Consider the following 16,810-nt stretch of genomic DNA (forward strand, 5'->3'; position numbering starts at 1 on the left):
TCTATGATATCATTGATGATCTTGCCAAGTTTCATTTCAATCCAAGTTGATTTGACTCCCCTAATCACTCTAAAACCCTATCTATCCAGAATCAAATTTGAGCAACTCTACATTGTGAAGTGTCTCCAATTGTGCTCAAATTTGGTGGGCATGTCCTAATACTCCAATAAGGCATCCACATCAAGTAGTACACCAAGGAGAATAGAAGAACTTGTCCTAAGATGCTCAAAACCCTCTCTTTTAATTTCCGACTTTGGTAAACTTTACATTATAAAGTTTCTCCAATTATCCTAAAACTTTTTGTGCATGCCTTAATGCTCAAATAATGCCCCTACACCAAATATTGGATTTGTGGGAATTTATTTGAATAGGGTTCTAAGCAGAAACCCATTTCTGCCCATTTTAGGGGATTTTCAAGTCTACATTGGAAAACTTCTCCAGAAAATCCCAAATTTGGTGTGCAAGCTTATTTTCATCTATTATTTGACCCTCTTAAGTTTCATAGCCATTGGAATTCATCTGGAAGCCCAACCACAGATCAAACACCTTGTGTGCACTCACTAATTTGGCTTCTTTTGCCCCTTCCACTTTTACCCTTGAGCTCAACTTTCTACCATAACCTCACATAGTCATATTTTACCTCCAGTAACTTTCCCATGGCCACTGGTCAATTATTGGGGAAGGACCCTTTGTAGCTTTGTCTCATTTTCACCCTTGGATCACTATTTTTACCCTCTTGTTTCACTTCTGCTTAACCCAAGGCCCCCAACTCTTTCTAGAGCATCTATTATATGCCAAGGCTCCATTTAGAGCAAAGATATGGAATGCTCATGTGGGAGAAATGAGCGGCACCTCTTCTAGTTCATTTCTGGCTGAGATATAGCTTTTTACATCAAGTACAAGCTACCCTTCACTTCTTGAGCTCAAACTTGGCAGTGTTGTAGTTCTTGCATAGTTAACACCGCAAGACATAATTTCTCCCCAAGGCTCCCCTCCTAAGACCCACTTTTGTCAGCTCTAAGTTTGTTGTTAAAAACTTTGAAGCAGTCAAAACTAGTTCAAACCAACTCTACTAGTTGCCAAACTCCAGAGTTACCTTTCTGCATGAATGCCTTGCATGCTGGACATGTTTGGCTGGCCATTGCAAACCTGTGGGCGTGAGTGGCCGTGGTGACCACCACCCTGACCTGCAAACCGGGTGCTGTGCACCTAGTTTCTCTCCTCCCGACCGTTTCTTGGCGAAGCAGGTTGTGTCAGCGTGTCTCAGAGCATCCTTTGACCATTCCAAGCCACTCCCAATCACTAGCTACCCTCCAAACTCACTCTCGGCTGCGTGGCATCCATGCACAGGGACGTCCAGGGAGCTCCTAAGCTCTCTCTTTCCCCCCCTCTTGCATATCTCCTCTTCCCCGGGCCTCTCTTGCCCTCTCTCAGCCTCCTCCCTTCCCCATGGAGCCTGCTAGCTCTCTTCCCCGCAACTTGCTCTTCCCTGCGTAGCCCCCATGGCCGAGGCCCTCACCTGGTCCTTGCTCCATGCTCGGGAAGGACCGAGCTCTCCCTCGCCATGGACCCCATGGCCCTCCTGGACCCTCCGGAGTATCTTTCCCCTGCTTTCCATCCATCCAGATGGCCAGGGCGCCGACCTCCTCGGCTACCGACGCCTCCCTCGAACCGCGGCCATGGCCGCTCTACGTGCAGTTCCCCTGTGGGAATGGAACCCCGGGGTCGATGCGGCTCGATGCCCCGAGCAAACTGATGGCCGCAGCGCCGCGGGAGGTGGCCGGGGCAGCCAGATCGGCGTCGGCGCTGCGCAGCCTAGCCTCTGCCCTCCTTCGTGCCGAGCGGGAGGTTGAAGAAAGGTCGTGGGCCCCACGCGTCAGCTGGCGAGTGCAGCCGCCAGGTGGGCCACGCCACTTAAGTGGCAGCGCCCCCGCCCTTGTCGTCTCCCTGCACGGAAGACGCATTTCGCGCTAGGGCGCCTCATGCGTGGCTCGGCTGGCCAAGCCAAGCCAGTGGGCCGGCCCGAAGGCCTAACTGGCGCCCAGAGCGCAAGATAGCCCCCATAAGCTGAGTTTCTCATTTTCCTTTTTTTCCATATCTTATAAATTCCACCATAAATTCATTCTGACTCCTATTTCATTGATTCAAATTTCTGCAGGATCCTAAAAATGAGGCCTATACAAATAGGTGCTTTGCATATTTTTCCCTACCCACTTTCTTTGGTGTTTTATTTAAAAACCCAATCTGGATATAAAATATCCCACCTTTCAAAATTCCTAGCAGATTCAAATAAACTCCAAATGGAGTGATTCAAACTTCCAGAGTCTTCTAAAATCATTCTCTACTTTTAGGACCTTGAACAACATTTTTGTATGGCTTACTTCTGTTGCAATAAATAAATAGCTCCTATTGCTATTTATTCCACAATGTAAAACCCCTAGATATTCATACCAACTCCAAATCCAGTGAAACCACTTCCTAAATATTTCTAAAATCATTCTCTATTAAATGGGTGCCTTCACACATTTTTAACAGAATGATTTCTGTTAGCTCCTTCAATAATCCCCTATTGCTCTTTTCACCTATTCAATAATCCCTGAGGATCCAAATCCCCGATGAAGTGATTCAGGTATTTTTCTTATGACCAGAGAGGTCCAAGAAAAACAAAACTTCTATTTTTGTGGCACTTTTATTCTGCTTGCTATGTGGCTTACTCTGGTTGTTTTCGACGATAGTTAACGGTAGACGGAGTATTCGTGGACGGAGCGGAAGACCTTGAAGACCCCGAGGACTTACGTGAGCAAGGCAAGCAGCCCTTTGACCATGACTTGAGCATATGAATTGATGCATGCTAGAATAGCAAGTACTTTTCCGTTGCATGTGATCATAGTGCCGGTTCATCATTGGTGTGATGGTACCGAAGGCTTCTTCGAAGCACTTGCATGATGGTGATGTTATACATATGGCTCCTTGGAGCACAAGCATGATGAGCTCGACCCTACCATATATGAGGGTCATGCTACTATCATGTTGACTAGTAGAGTTAGAGAACCATTGCATTGAGCTTGACCCTACCCCTTGAGGGTCATGCTAATACCATGTGACAAGTAAAGATAGAAGTATATTATCATGAGCATGTTGTTGTCATAAAACAAGAGTTTATGAAAACCCCGTCGGGTGCCACTAATGCCCAAGGGTGATGATGAGTTGGTGGTCACTTTTGGTAAAGTGATGCACCGGTGTTTTGTGTGAGTATGGTTTCGGAAATGGGATTAGATTTATGATGTGTTGACCGTCCCTACCTTACCAGTACGACCACGTTACCCCTTTATGGGACGAGGCTTTGTTGATCAGTCTGGTCGGTACTAGCAAAGAGCCACATTACTAGTGGCGGGATTGATTGTCGTCACTCTCGTGATGGGGTCGTGCCAGGACGGGCGACTATGCCATTTTTATGAGTTCCAGGCACACCGTTGGTCCCTGCATGGTTGATACTGTCCAGAGTCGGTGCTCGTAAGACGTACAACATGTGGGCAGGGTACCAATCGAGTGGACCTCTTTGACTAGTATCGTCAGGGGAACGATAATGATCGGGTACTTACCTCGGGTATATGTGATATACCGCGAGTCGTGGATGACACGGAAGTTTCCCGGATCTCGTGGGTCCAGCGTACTACCTCTGTAGAGTGTCAAACAATTCGAATAGCCGTGTCCACGGTCAAGGACAGTTGGGTAATCCTGCTTAAACTACGTCCAGTGTTTCTGCATAAACCAAGTGTGAGTGAGTGTGTGTGTGGTGTTGGAAAAGGTGTTGTTATGAGAGTAATCATATTGTGACCAAGTTCGTTGACTTGGCATATAGGGTGAACCCGGATGGTTTAGCCCTCAACTAATATACCGAGGATATGACCAAGTTTGATGACTTGGCATACAGGGTGAACTCTGATGGTTCAGCCCTTAGCAGATATGTTGATATCTGTAACCTGTTCTTCAAGAGTAATTCTTTAACTTGATGCATATTCATGATCATTCCACCCAGATGATTTATACAAGAGATGTATGATATTGTTATCCTTCACTTTCGTTGATTATATCATGGGTTGTTTGCGAGTACATTCAAAGTACTCATTGGCTTGCCACTGGTTATTTCATTGACCAGGTATGCGAGAACATGATTTGGTGACGATTAACTCGGTGACGTTCTTGCGAGCTAGGACGCTTCCCAGTCAGAATGCGTGTAGGGTAAGGCTGATGGCATGGTGATTCTCGACTAGTAAGTCGGGGTCCCCACAGAGTTGGTATCAGAGCCATCCTGACTGTAGGAAGCCCTTAGTTAGCACGGACGTTGGTTAGGATAAAACTGCTCTCCAGATCTTTCAAAATACTTACAAAACCTATATGTTTTCTCAACTCTCCTAAATTTTCAAAGAAAGTGAAGGTTATGCTCTAGCCTTCCACTCTTATTTTCTTGGCACTCCTCGTCTACTTTTTCAAAACTTGCAAATGGTTGCTAGTACCGTATGCCCTCAGACAGCGAGATAAATTGAAATCCTCGTGGGCAGCCCGGAAGGAAGTAACCTTCCAGGCAAACACCTGTGCTGAAAGATAGAGAAGACAACTCTGCGACCAGACGACCCCAACAGAAGTACCTCCTTGAGGAACAAGGACATCGAGGCTTATAAGATGGTGAAACCCTGGGCACTGTTCCAGAGTGATGCCACTTTCGCCTACGATAATCTAGACATAACATATGCAAACCTTGATCTGCATCACTAATAGAGCGACCCTGTCAGTTATAAGGAATTGTGTCGACCACCACCGGTGGGTGAGAACCTCGCCATTTGGTCCGCCTCACCTTAGTGATCAGGAAAACGGTTCTCTTCATCCCCCGCTCTAGGTGTCGATATCGCAATTAGTATGATTGGCAGATCATAACTCTATCATGTCTTGCAAATATCAGTGCATGAAGATGTCCACTTGAGACTGTCGAAGCCTCGGAAGACAAGAAGACACTGACGAGATCATGAAGACAAGAAGATACTGTCAATGAGAACCAAGAAGAACCACCTTCATCAGCAACTCCCCAGACAAGAAGACAACAAGAGTTCTTTACAACTCAAGTGAATTGCTTCGACAAGCAACAAAAAGAGGCATGGCAACACCATAAGAAGGTCCAGAAGACTTAGCGAACTCCTCTCCGAAGCACGAAGCAAGCACGACTATCGAAACCCAGAACCTAGGATAGGATGAGTCGTAAACTCCCTTGTGCGAAGTCGAGTCCGTGAAATGGTTCGGATGGACCATGTTATGTGTTGTTTGTTTTTACTGTTTGTGCTTTGATATAAGTCGCACTTTCGCTTAGGCAACAAGCCTGCGGTTATATCACTTGTCTTATTCTGTTGTTCAAAACGATTTTTGGCACTTGTTTGAGTTGACTTTTCGACGCTTGTTTGACTGCACTAAGACCCTTAGACTCTCCTCTCTGTGCTCTCTCTCTCTCACCCCTCTCGACAACTGAAGACGGCAAGGCAAGATGCGCCAAGGATTCGCTCTGAAGGACGGCTCACACTGAAGACACTGACTATGCTATGCTTAACCACACTTAACCGTAGGAGTGTGCTTTTCCCTCAAGGTTGGAAAACCATACTAGATCAGACTAACCTCCACAAGCCTTTCCAGCTCAAATTTTCTGGTCACGTGTCTAGTACACGGACTAGCCAGAACTCGTGTAGGTCCCCGATAAACCTCGCCTAGCACCGGGTTCTTAATGGAACAAGTGATCGCAGTGAACAAGTATCCTTCAATCTTAAGGTAGCACTGTAACCTTGATGCCATAAGAGGATCGTTCTCGAATATAAAGTGTTAGACTGAGATTGATGTGGTGATAATAGTTGTCCTGAGGATATAGCTAGACTAATTTGGTGGATCTTGAGGCGCATATAAAGTTAGGTGAACTTGGTGGAACAAGTTGATATAGTAGCATAACCTACATAATCCGGAGTAAGCTTGGATATAGTAGGACGATTATGATCGCGAACATTATTCTTGGTGGTATACATGACTTTAGCAAGTAGCTGGCATGGTTTGGAGACAATTACCATAAGGAGTTGGAGTATCAAGTAGGATTCTTAGTGGACTTGAGTCTTGGATTTAAATAGGAAATCTTAATAGAGTATTTAGGATGACAGAGACCACATGGTTCGGAGTAAATTGGATTTAGCCCGATAATCTCGATCATGATACAATGTTTCTCGGTGGATATAGAGTGTGTGTACCTAGAGTTGCCAAATTGATTTACATCCTATGTGGTTTGGCCTTGGAGATTAGATGGCCATGATTATTGAAGTTGGTGGGTATGCTATGACGTAATCCTTGCAGTAATATGGGGATTATGAGGACTCCAAGAGATCATGTAGAACCCCGTCAATATTGGATTGTAGGAGTGGTGAGTCTAGTCATGGTTGATCGGATTGATGGATCACTTGATCGGATTCGTAGCAAGGAAACAAGATATTGGATTGGTGTACTATGTGTTTCCTTGATATAGTAATATAGTACACTGTCCATTGGATGACTTAGATGGATATTGGGATTTGTTGTGCCTTAGATTCAATCATAGGAGCTTGTATGTCTCCCCGAGGTTCTTGCATAGGAATGCGTGTGCATCATAGCTACACCATGCTTGTAGCGATGGGTTTTCCCTCAACCCGGAGTTGACTAGCATGAGCGATGTGGATTTGACCCCGTAGGATGGTATCCTTGATGAGATGAGGTGATATCGTCCCGAGTTAGAGATCGAACTATTGGCATCTAAGGAATGTGCTTAGAGATAAGAGGATAACTGTTCGCCCACATCCTAAGTTCCTTAAGACCCTGAAGCTTCACTGATCCACGAGATGGACGGACTGCGACCATAGAAGACGACTCTAAGTCGTTAAAATATGGCTAGTACCCACACATAGAAAGTCCCGTTCTCCTCACCCGACTTTGAACACTGTGCTTATGTCTTGTTGGGGAAAGTATGTGGTCATCCTCACTAATGACGTACTTACTCACCCAGTAAGAGGAAGAACACCTTAGTCCTGTTTGGACGAGCCCCAGGAACGCTGATTGTTATGCCTCTTGAGGGTACACTGATATCTCCAGAAGGTGGAATTTTTGAGGCAATCCCAAGACGACGGAAGTCTATCCTACTCAAGTCAATACGAAGAACCGCCGTGACAAGAGAGCCACGACAACGACAATGAAGCAACAGAAGTCAACCACCGACCGCGCACCGACTACATCAACGACGTCAAGAAGCCTCGACGATTCAAGGTGATGAAGTCTTTGGGGCAAGCGAAAGAATCGGACGACCTCTCCTTGGTCCAACCAAGGACGCGAGTACTAGTAAGTCATGGTGAAGACCTGCCTAAGGTGATCCACCCACTCGCCGAGTCGTAGACCTTGGGAATGGATGACTGGTATATACTCTTGGGTAGCCAGCTTATCCAGAACCCCTCGCAACCCCCCCCCCCCCCCAAGATGGCAGGACCATTCTGGACCTGAGCCTCCGAGCTTAGACTCGTAGGTGAGACCCAACCCGGACCCTTTCACGAGAAGCCTTCGAAGACCATTGCGGCCATAGCTTGACAGCCGAAAGGGAGTCAAGGACTTCCCTGTAAGCAGGAAGCCATGCGAAGACTTTGGCGGTGCATTCTAACACGAGACATCTTGATGTCACTAACCGACATGCGAAGCCGAGGACCAGATCCCAGACACTCCATCTTGCCACGTATTCTGACTTTGGAATACACTTGCAAGCCAGAACATTGCACAGACTTAGCTCACCAATCCATTGACCTCGGTCAAGCCTAAATTATTACTAGACCCCACCCACGATCAGGCAAGGACGTGCGAAACATTCTAAGTTGTATCATCAAGCACCTCAAGACCACGAGAGCAACATGGAGACATGAAGACTACCTCCGACTCAAGATTTTGTACCTCACCAACCCCTAGCCTAGAAATCTCGGGGACGAGATTTTCTTAAGGGGGTAAGGTTTGTAACACCCTAGTTTTTGGCCTTCCTCATTAATTAACTTATTTCAAAATTTAGGACCAATTTTTTGTGTGTGAATGCTTGTGATGCTTGGAGTGACTAATGTTTGCTGTTTGCTTGAATGCATGTGATTGCTCCCCATTAATTCTTGCCATCCTCCTAATCACCTTCTCATTCCATGATCTCCTGCCTAATGATCATGCAATGTCTTTAGGATAAATATCTATTTTCACCAAATATTATTTTCGCCAAAAATCATTTCCTTGAATTAAAACTGCAAAACCTTGAGATGAGGTTTGTACTACAAGTCCTCAAATTGGGGAATTTCTTTTGCACCAATTATTTTATTTAAAACCTATTATCAAAATATCTTCCAAAAACCATCATATTATTATTTTAAAAGTTATTTTATTATTTTATCTAAAAGCCTTTCTGTAAGGCCAGAAATGGTCACTTATGAAGGAAAGTTATTTTTATTGCTTTCAAAATATTTAAGAAAATTTCGGGAAACTCAGTGGATATATTTATTCCATATTTATGAGTTTCAACACATGGTCATGTTCAAAATATTGGGCAAACTCCTCCAAAACCATTGCTGCCTATTCCAAGCTTTTGAAATATTTCTATTAGAAATATTCTCAAATTCGAGTAAAATTCTAGCTTGTCATCTATGATATCATTGATGATCTTGCCAAGTTTCATTTCAATCCAAGTTGATTTGACTCCCCTAATCACTCTAAAACCCTATTTGTCCAGAATCAAATTTGAGCAACTCTACATTTTGAAGTGTCTCCAATTGTGCTCAAATTTGGTGGGCATGTTCTAATACTCCAATAAGGCATCCACACCAAGTGGCACACCAAGGAGAATAGAAGAACTTGTCCTAAGATCCTCAAAACCCTGTGTGTTGATTTCTGACTTTGGTAAACTTTACAGTATAAAGTTTCTCCAATTATCCTCAAACTTTTTGTGCATGCCTTAATGCTCAAATAATGCCCCTACACCAAATATTGGATTTGTGGGAATTTATTTGAATAGGGTTCTAAGCAGAAACCCATTTCTGCCCATTTCAGGGGGTTTTCAAGTCTACATTGGAAAACTTCTCCAGCAAATCCCAAATTTGGTGTGCAAGCTTATTTGCATCTATTATTTGACCCTGTTAAGTTTCATAGCCATTGGAATTCATCTGGAAGCCCAACCACAGATCAAACACCTTGTGTGCACTCACTAATTTGGCTTCTTTTGCCCCTTCCACTTTTACCCTTGAGCTCAACTTTCTACCATAGCCTCACATAGTCATATTTTACCTCCAGTAACTTTTCCATGGCCACTGGTCAATTATTGGGGAAGGACCCTTTGTTGCTTTCTCTCATTTTCACCCTTGGATCACTATTTTTACCCTCTTGTTTCACTTCTGCTTAACCCAAGGCCCCCAACTCTTTCCAGAGCATCTGTTATATGCCAAGGCTCCATTTAGAGCAAAGATATGGCATGCTCATGTGGGAGAAATGAGCAGCACCTCTTCTAGTTCATTTCTGGCTGAGATATAGCTTTGTAAATCAAGTACAAGATACCCTTCACTTCTTGGGCTCAAACTTGGCAGTGTTGTAGTTCTTGCATAGTTAACACTGCCAGACATAATTTCTCCCCAAGGCTCCCCTCCTAAGACCCACTTTTGTCAACTCTAAGTTTGCTGTTAAAAACTTTGCAGCAGTCAAAACTAGTTCAAACCAACTCTACTAGTTGTCGAACTGGACATGTTTGGCTGGCCATTGCAAACCTGTGGGCGTGAGTGGCCGTGGTGACCACCACCCTGACATGTAAACCAGGTGCTCTGCACCTAGTTTCTCTCCTCCCGACCGTTTCTTAGCGAAGCAGGTTGTCTCAGCGTGTCTCATGGGCATCCTTTGACCGTTCCAAGCCACTCCGAATCACTAGCTACCCCATAACTCCCTATGGGCTGCGTGGCATCCATGCACAGGGAGGTCCAGGGAGCTCCTGAGCTCTCTCTTTCCCCCCTCTTGCATATCTCCTCTTCCCCGAGCCTGTCTTGCCCTCTCTCAGCCTCCTCCCTTCCCCATGGAGCGTGCTATCTCTCTTCCCCACAGCTTGCTCTTCCCTGCGTAGCCCCCATGGCCGAGGCCCTCTTCTGGTCCTTGCTCCATGCTCGGGAAGGACCGAGCTCTCCCTCGTCGTGGACCCTGTGGCCCTCCTGGACCCTCCAGAGTATCTTTCCCCTGCTTTCCATCCATCCAGATGGTCGGGGCGCCGACCTCCTCTGCTACCGACGCCGCCCTCGAACCGCGGCCATGGCCGCTCTACCTGCAGTTCCCCTGTGGGAATGGAACCCCGGGGTCGATGTGGCTCGATGCCCTGAGCAAACTGATGGCCGGAGCGCCACGGGAGGTGGCCGGGGCAGCCAGATCGGCGCCGGTGCTGCGCGGCCTAGCTCCTGCCCTCCTTCATGCCGAGCGGGAGGTTGAAGAAAGGTCGTGAGCCCCACGCGTCAGCTGGCAGGTGCAGCCGCTAGGTGGGCTGCGCCACTTAAGTGGCAGCGCCCCCGCCCTTGTCATCTCCCTGCGCGGAAGGCGCATTTCGCGCTAGGGTGTCTCCTGCGTGGCTCGGCTGGCCAAGCCAAGCTAGTGGGTCGGCCCGAAGGCCTAACTCGCGCCCAGAGCGCAAGATAGCCCTCATAAGCCGAGTTTCTCATTTTACTTTTTTTCATATCTTATAAATTCCACCATAAATTCATTCTGACTCCTATTTCATAGATTCAAATTTCTATAGGATCCTAAAAATGAGGCCTATCGAAATAAGTGCTTTGCACATTTTTGCCTACCCACTTTCTGTGGTGTTTTATTTAAAATACCAATCTGGATATAAAATATCCCACCTTTCAAAATTCCTAGCAGATTCAAATAAACTCCAAATGGAGTGGTTCAAACTTCCAGAGTCTTCTAAAATCATTCTCTATTTTTAGGACCTTGGCCAACATTTTTGTATGGCTTACTTCTGTTGCAATAAATAAATAGCTCCTATTGCTATTTATTCCACAATGTAAACCCCCTAGAATATTCATACCAACTCCGAATTCAGTGAAACCACTTCCTAAATATTTCTAAAATCATTCTCTGTTAAATGGGTGCCTTCACTCATTTTTAACAGAATGATTTCTGTTAGCTCCTTCAATAATCACCTATTGCTCCTTTCACCTATTCAAAAGTCCCTGAGGATCCAAATCCCCTATGAAGTGATTCAGGTATTTTTCTTATGACCAGAGAGGTCCAAGAAAAATTAAACTTCTATTCTGCTTGCTATGTGGCTTACTATGGTTGTTTTCGATGATAGTTAACGGTAGACAGAGTATTCGGGGATGGAGCGGAAGACCTCGAAGACCCCGAGGACTTACGTGAGCAAGGCAAGCAGCCCTTTGACCATGACTTGAGCATATGAATTGATGCATGCTAGAATAGCAAGTACTTTTCCGTTGCATGTGATCATAGTGTCGGTTCATCATTGGTGTGATGGTACCGAAGGCTTCTTCGAAGCACTTGCATGATGGTGATGTTATACATATGGCTCCTCGGAGCACAAGCATGATGAGCTCGACCCTACCATCTATGAGGGTCATGCTACTATCATGTTGACTAGTAGAGTTAGAGAACCATTGCATTGAGCTTGACCCTACCCCTTGAGGGTCATGCTAATACCATGTTGACTAGTAAAGATAGAAGTGTATTATCATGAGCATGGTGTTGTCATAAAACAAGAGTTTATGAAAACCCCGTCGGGTGCCACTAATGCCCGAGGGTGATGATGAGTTGGTGGTCACTTTTGGTAAAGTGATGCACCGGTGTTTTGTGTGAGTATGGTTTCAGAAATGGGATTAGATTTATGATGTGTCGACCGTCCCAACCTTACCAGTACGACCATGTTACTCCTTTATGGGACGGGGCTTTGTTGATTACTCTAGTCGGTACTAGCAAAGAGCCACATTACTAGTGGCGGGAGTGATTGTCGTCACTCTCGTGATGGGGTCGTGCCAGGAAGGGCGACTATGCCATTTTTATGAGTTCCATGCACACCGTTGGTCCCTGCATGGTTGATACTGTCCAGAGTCGGTGCTCGTAAGACGTACAACATGTGGGCTGGGTACCAATCGAGTGGACCTCTTTGACTAGTATCGTCAGGGGAAAGATAACGATCGGGTACTTATCTCGGGTATATGTGATATACCGCGAGTCGTGGATGACACGGAAGTTTCCCGGATCTCATGGGTACAGCGTACTACCTCTGCAGAGTGTCAAACTATTCGAATAGCCGTGTCTACGATCAAGGACAATTGGCTAATCCCTGCTTAAACTACGTCCAGCGTTTCCGCATAAACCAAGTGTGCGTGAGTGTGTGTGTGGTGTTGGAAAAGGTGTTGTTATGAGAGTAATCATATTGTGACCAAGTTCGGTTACTTGGCATATAGGGTGAACCCGGATGGTTTAGCCCTCAACTGATATACCGAGGATATGACCAAGTTTGGTGACTTGGCACACAGGGTGAACTCTGCTGGTTCAGCCCTTAGCAGATATGTTGATATCTGTAACCTGTTCTTCAAGAGTAATTCTTTAACTTGATGCATATTCATGATCATTCCACCCAGATGATTTATACAAGAGATGTATGATATTGTTATCCTTCACTTTCGTTGATTATATCATGGGCTGTTTGCGAGTACATTCAAAGTACTCATTGGCTTGCCACTGGTTATTTCATTGACCACGTATGCAAGAACAGGATTTGGTGAAGATTAACTCGGTGACGTTCTTGCGAGCTAGGACGCTTCCCAGTCAAAATGCTTGTAGGTTAAGGCTGATGGCATGGGTTCACGCTTTCTACCAATAATTCCGCTATTGGTTCAGTTTCAAGTGTAGGCCTTTGAGGCCCTATATATGTAAGACTCGACCGTAGTGGTCATTTGTTGTATCAAACGTTATGTATGGATGTAAGACTCTTTTATTCGGTATCTGTGTTCGGTGAGCATTGATCTATGGGATCACTGAGCACGGCGATTCTCGACTAGTAAGTCGGGGTCCCCACAATACATTTGTTGGAAATATGCCCTAGAGGCAATGCTAAAATAGTTATTATTATATTTCCTGTTTCAAGATAATCGTTTATTATCCATGCTATAATTGTATTGAATGAAAACATAGATACATGTGTGGATACATAGACAAAACAATGCCCCTAGCAAGCCTCTAGTTGGCTAGCCAGTTGATCAAGGATAGTCAAGGTTTTCTGACTATATGCAAGTGTTGTCACTTGATAACTGGATCACATCATTAGGAGAATCATGTGATGGACTAGACCCAAACTATGAACGTAGCATGTGACCGTGCCATTTTGTTGCTATTGTTTTCTGCGTGTCAAGTATTTATTCCTATGACCATGAGATCATATAACTCACTTGCACCGGAGGAATACTGTAGCGACCCGACTCAAAACGAGTCAAGCCTCTGTGTATCTGTGCCATCCCTGGATCAGTATGCTGGCACACACAGTACATCAATGTATATATCAAAGTGCAATCACATGTAAATAGCGTAAAACTGATATATACCTTAAATATCTCAGCGGAAGCAGTCAAGGGATTGGAGTCCCAATAAACACCAACGGCAAGTTGAGTGTAGACCGTAACCCTGAATCGTACTCTTACTCGTCGAAGAAAAATATCTGCAACATAAGACGTTGCAGCCGTGTAGGTCAGCATATTGAATATGCCGGCAAGTCACATATGAGGGGGGGGGGTAAAATATCATCTATACTATATGCATATATGGCAGGTGGTGTTGTAAGTTTTAGCGTAAAGCAAATTTTCTCCTACAACAAGAGGGGCTAAAAGCAAAATATTACTACGCAGTCGGTTGTTAATGAGATGGTTCCGCCAACCAGATCTCATACCCAGGTTATCAATATTACCCACATCAAATATATAAATGGTGTTGAGAATTCCAGATAACTTCAGTTCCTTTGGCTCAAGTTGTCCATGACCGTGGACACGGCTAATCGATTAGGTTTGAGTACTCTGCAGAGTTTTGCACACGTTCCCCACAAGATTTGATCGCCTCCGTGTATGTCCTCGCACTTCAGGGTGTTTGAAGACCGGATGATCAAAACATGGTCTTTCAACGGGTCCCTCTGAATCCCTGTCGGTGCCCATCCAATCCTACCGTTCTTCTACATCTGCTAGCACCGCCTCTCCAGAGTCGCCGCATTGTCCAACCAAGCCAGAGCCCATAGTGACTTGTGGTTGTGCAAGTAAGCCTTGGGTCTTGAAAATACCCGTCCGTCTCTTTGAGCCTGGGTGAAGCTTTCCGCAAGATGTCATGGCCCTCTCTAGCATCCCGGGTCATCCACTAGTTTCTCCAGGGAGCCGATCAACCGTCCTTCACCCAAAATTGCATTGCATCACGAGGTCTTGAAAAGTCTTGACTTAACCGGTCTTGGTTATTAAATTATTCTCGCATCACTCGTGATAAACTCTCAACCAGAATCCCGTCTAGTCAAGTATATCAATATGAAATTTGTCGTCCCGGACAAAGTAACGGGGTTGTTGGGTGCCTACCACATGATACTACAATATGTAACCATAATTTCCAAGTACCTACTCAGCATGCAATTGGGCATAGGATGGTAGAACTACGATGCATAAAACATAGGTGATACATGATCAAATGACTTGCCTGGTATTACTTGATGAAGATAGTCGCTCTCAAAATCCTGATAATTCTACTCGCCACACTCCGAGCAATCTATCGTAAACGAATAGCATTAAATAAACATTCATGCCAAAAAGGAAGAACCAAGAGAACATAAGAACAAAGCATGTCTTGGTGCAAAATAACAACGTACTAAGGTTTAATAAAAAGGTCCTAAGTGTGTTGTAAAGTGAAGGTGCACGAATGAGATCAAAAGAGTTAATGGACGATGAACTATTGCTATATAAGCTCGACTTGCATACACTATAGGAGATGATCAAAAATATTGGGAGAACAACATGAATGTTATTTGACAAATAGTATAAGACATACGAATTTATTTGTAGAAAGAATTTCTTGAAATGGAGCACTACAACACAAGTTATAGCGAATTGAAGTATGAATTGAATTTGCATTCAAAAGGTCAAGAGAAGTTGAACTGAAGTACGATGGTTACGTACAAAAATATATGACATGAGTGTTTAGGGGTAAAAGGAATCAATTGAAAAGGTGGTACGATTTGCAAGATAAGATGAAATGCATGTTCGAATACAAATTTGAATCGCTCAAATTTGTAAGGTTCAAAGGTCGAAACTAATGATGCTACTAGATATAGGAGATCAATATGAGCGTGTAGAAAAAAGAATTACTAGATTTGAAATGGCGGATCAAAAGATACAAATACTTTATTATAACATTGAATCGGTATAGAACGATGTGAACACTTTTGGACACTAATAGGTAAATCTGATTTGATCAAAATTATAAGTTGAAAAGTTAAAACTAATGATACAAACGAGAATATTACTTTGATACGAATCCGACGCAATTGGATTCATCTAAAATGGAGCTACGGATAAAAAGATATGATCAAAAGAAGTTTGAATATCAGTGTGAACAAATTTCGAAATTTAAAAATTTCAAAAGGTTGATATGATAGGTTCACCGGATAGGTGGGATCAAGACGAAACTCTAGGCGTTGGTTTCATCTAATTCGGATAAATGAGTAAAAAGTTATGGCTATTTGAAAAATCAGGGCCAAGCTGTTTTACGGGAGAAAAGTGCTATGTCTAAAAGAATTCTAGTACTAATGTGTAAATACGAAGACTAATTAATATATCTAATTACTCTACCGTATACTAGTGTAGGAATACTAGTCTAGAAATAATAAACTACGGGAGTATAAAATAATACGAAGAGAAATACCTTTAGAATGCAGGGAAGAGATAATTCCAAACAGGAGACGACTTCGAGAAATCCCGCCAAAGAGAAGAGAATATTTTTATTTAATAAACCTAGTCAAACCAAAAGATTGATTTAACCCGAAATAGATGATTTTTGGATGCTCCTATGGGTCTATATTTATAGGTGGAAAGAAGGTATAAAGGTCAATAGCTAGGCAATGTGGGACTAAACATATACGTAAAAAGGAGAAAATGAGGGACCAAATGCCCGTGGGCCAAGTAAATTTCGGCCAGCCCATAGGCAAGCTCGGATGAATACTGTTTCCTCGTGAATAGTGTCTTTTTTTATTTTTTTCAAAATAAACAGCGAAAACAAATATAAATGAAATTAAGAGAATATTTTATATAGGCATATTATATATCAAAATTTTCAGAATAAAATTTCGTACAACATGAACATTTTATTTTTCACAAAATAAAAACTTTATAAAAATTTATTTTTTTAAAAACTCAATAAAATCCAAATTTTGTCTTTAAATTTTTGGCACTATTTTTCTTCTGACTTTTCTTTTTTTTGGGGGGGGGGTGTCATGTTACCTCCTCTCTTTCTTGCTTGGTAAATATATTGTCACGAAAAAAATTATGGTTGAAATCTTGTGCCAAAAATAAAATTCAAATCAAAAACAAAGGAAAAAAAATCAAATGCCACATTCATTCAAATTCTTTATAGTTGAAGAAGTCATGTTATCTTCTCTCACTGATTTTAAATGGATGAATTTGAATTCAAAATAAAATGGGAAAGTCATTTTATTCCCTCTCTTTCAAAAGTTTTT

This window comes from Hordeum vulgare, chromosome 7H, assembly GCF_904849725.1.
Source record: "Hordeum vulgare subsp. vulgare chromosome 7H, MorexV3_pseudomolecules_assembly, whole genome shotgun sequence".
Lineage (NCBI taxonomy): Eukaryota > Viridiplantae > Streptophyta > Magnoliopsida > Poales > Poaceae > Hordeum > Hordeum vulgare.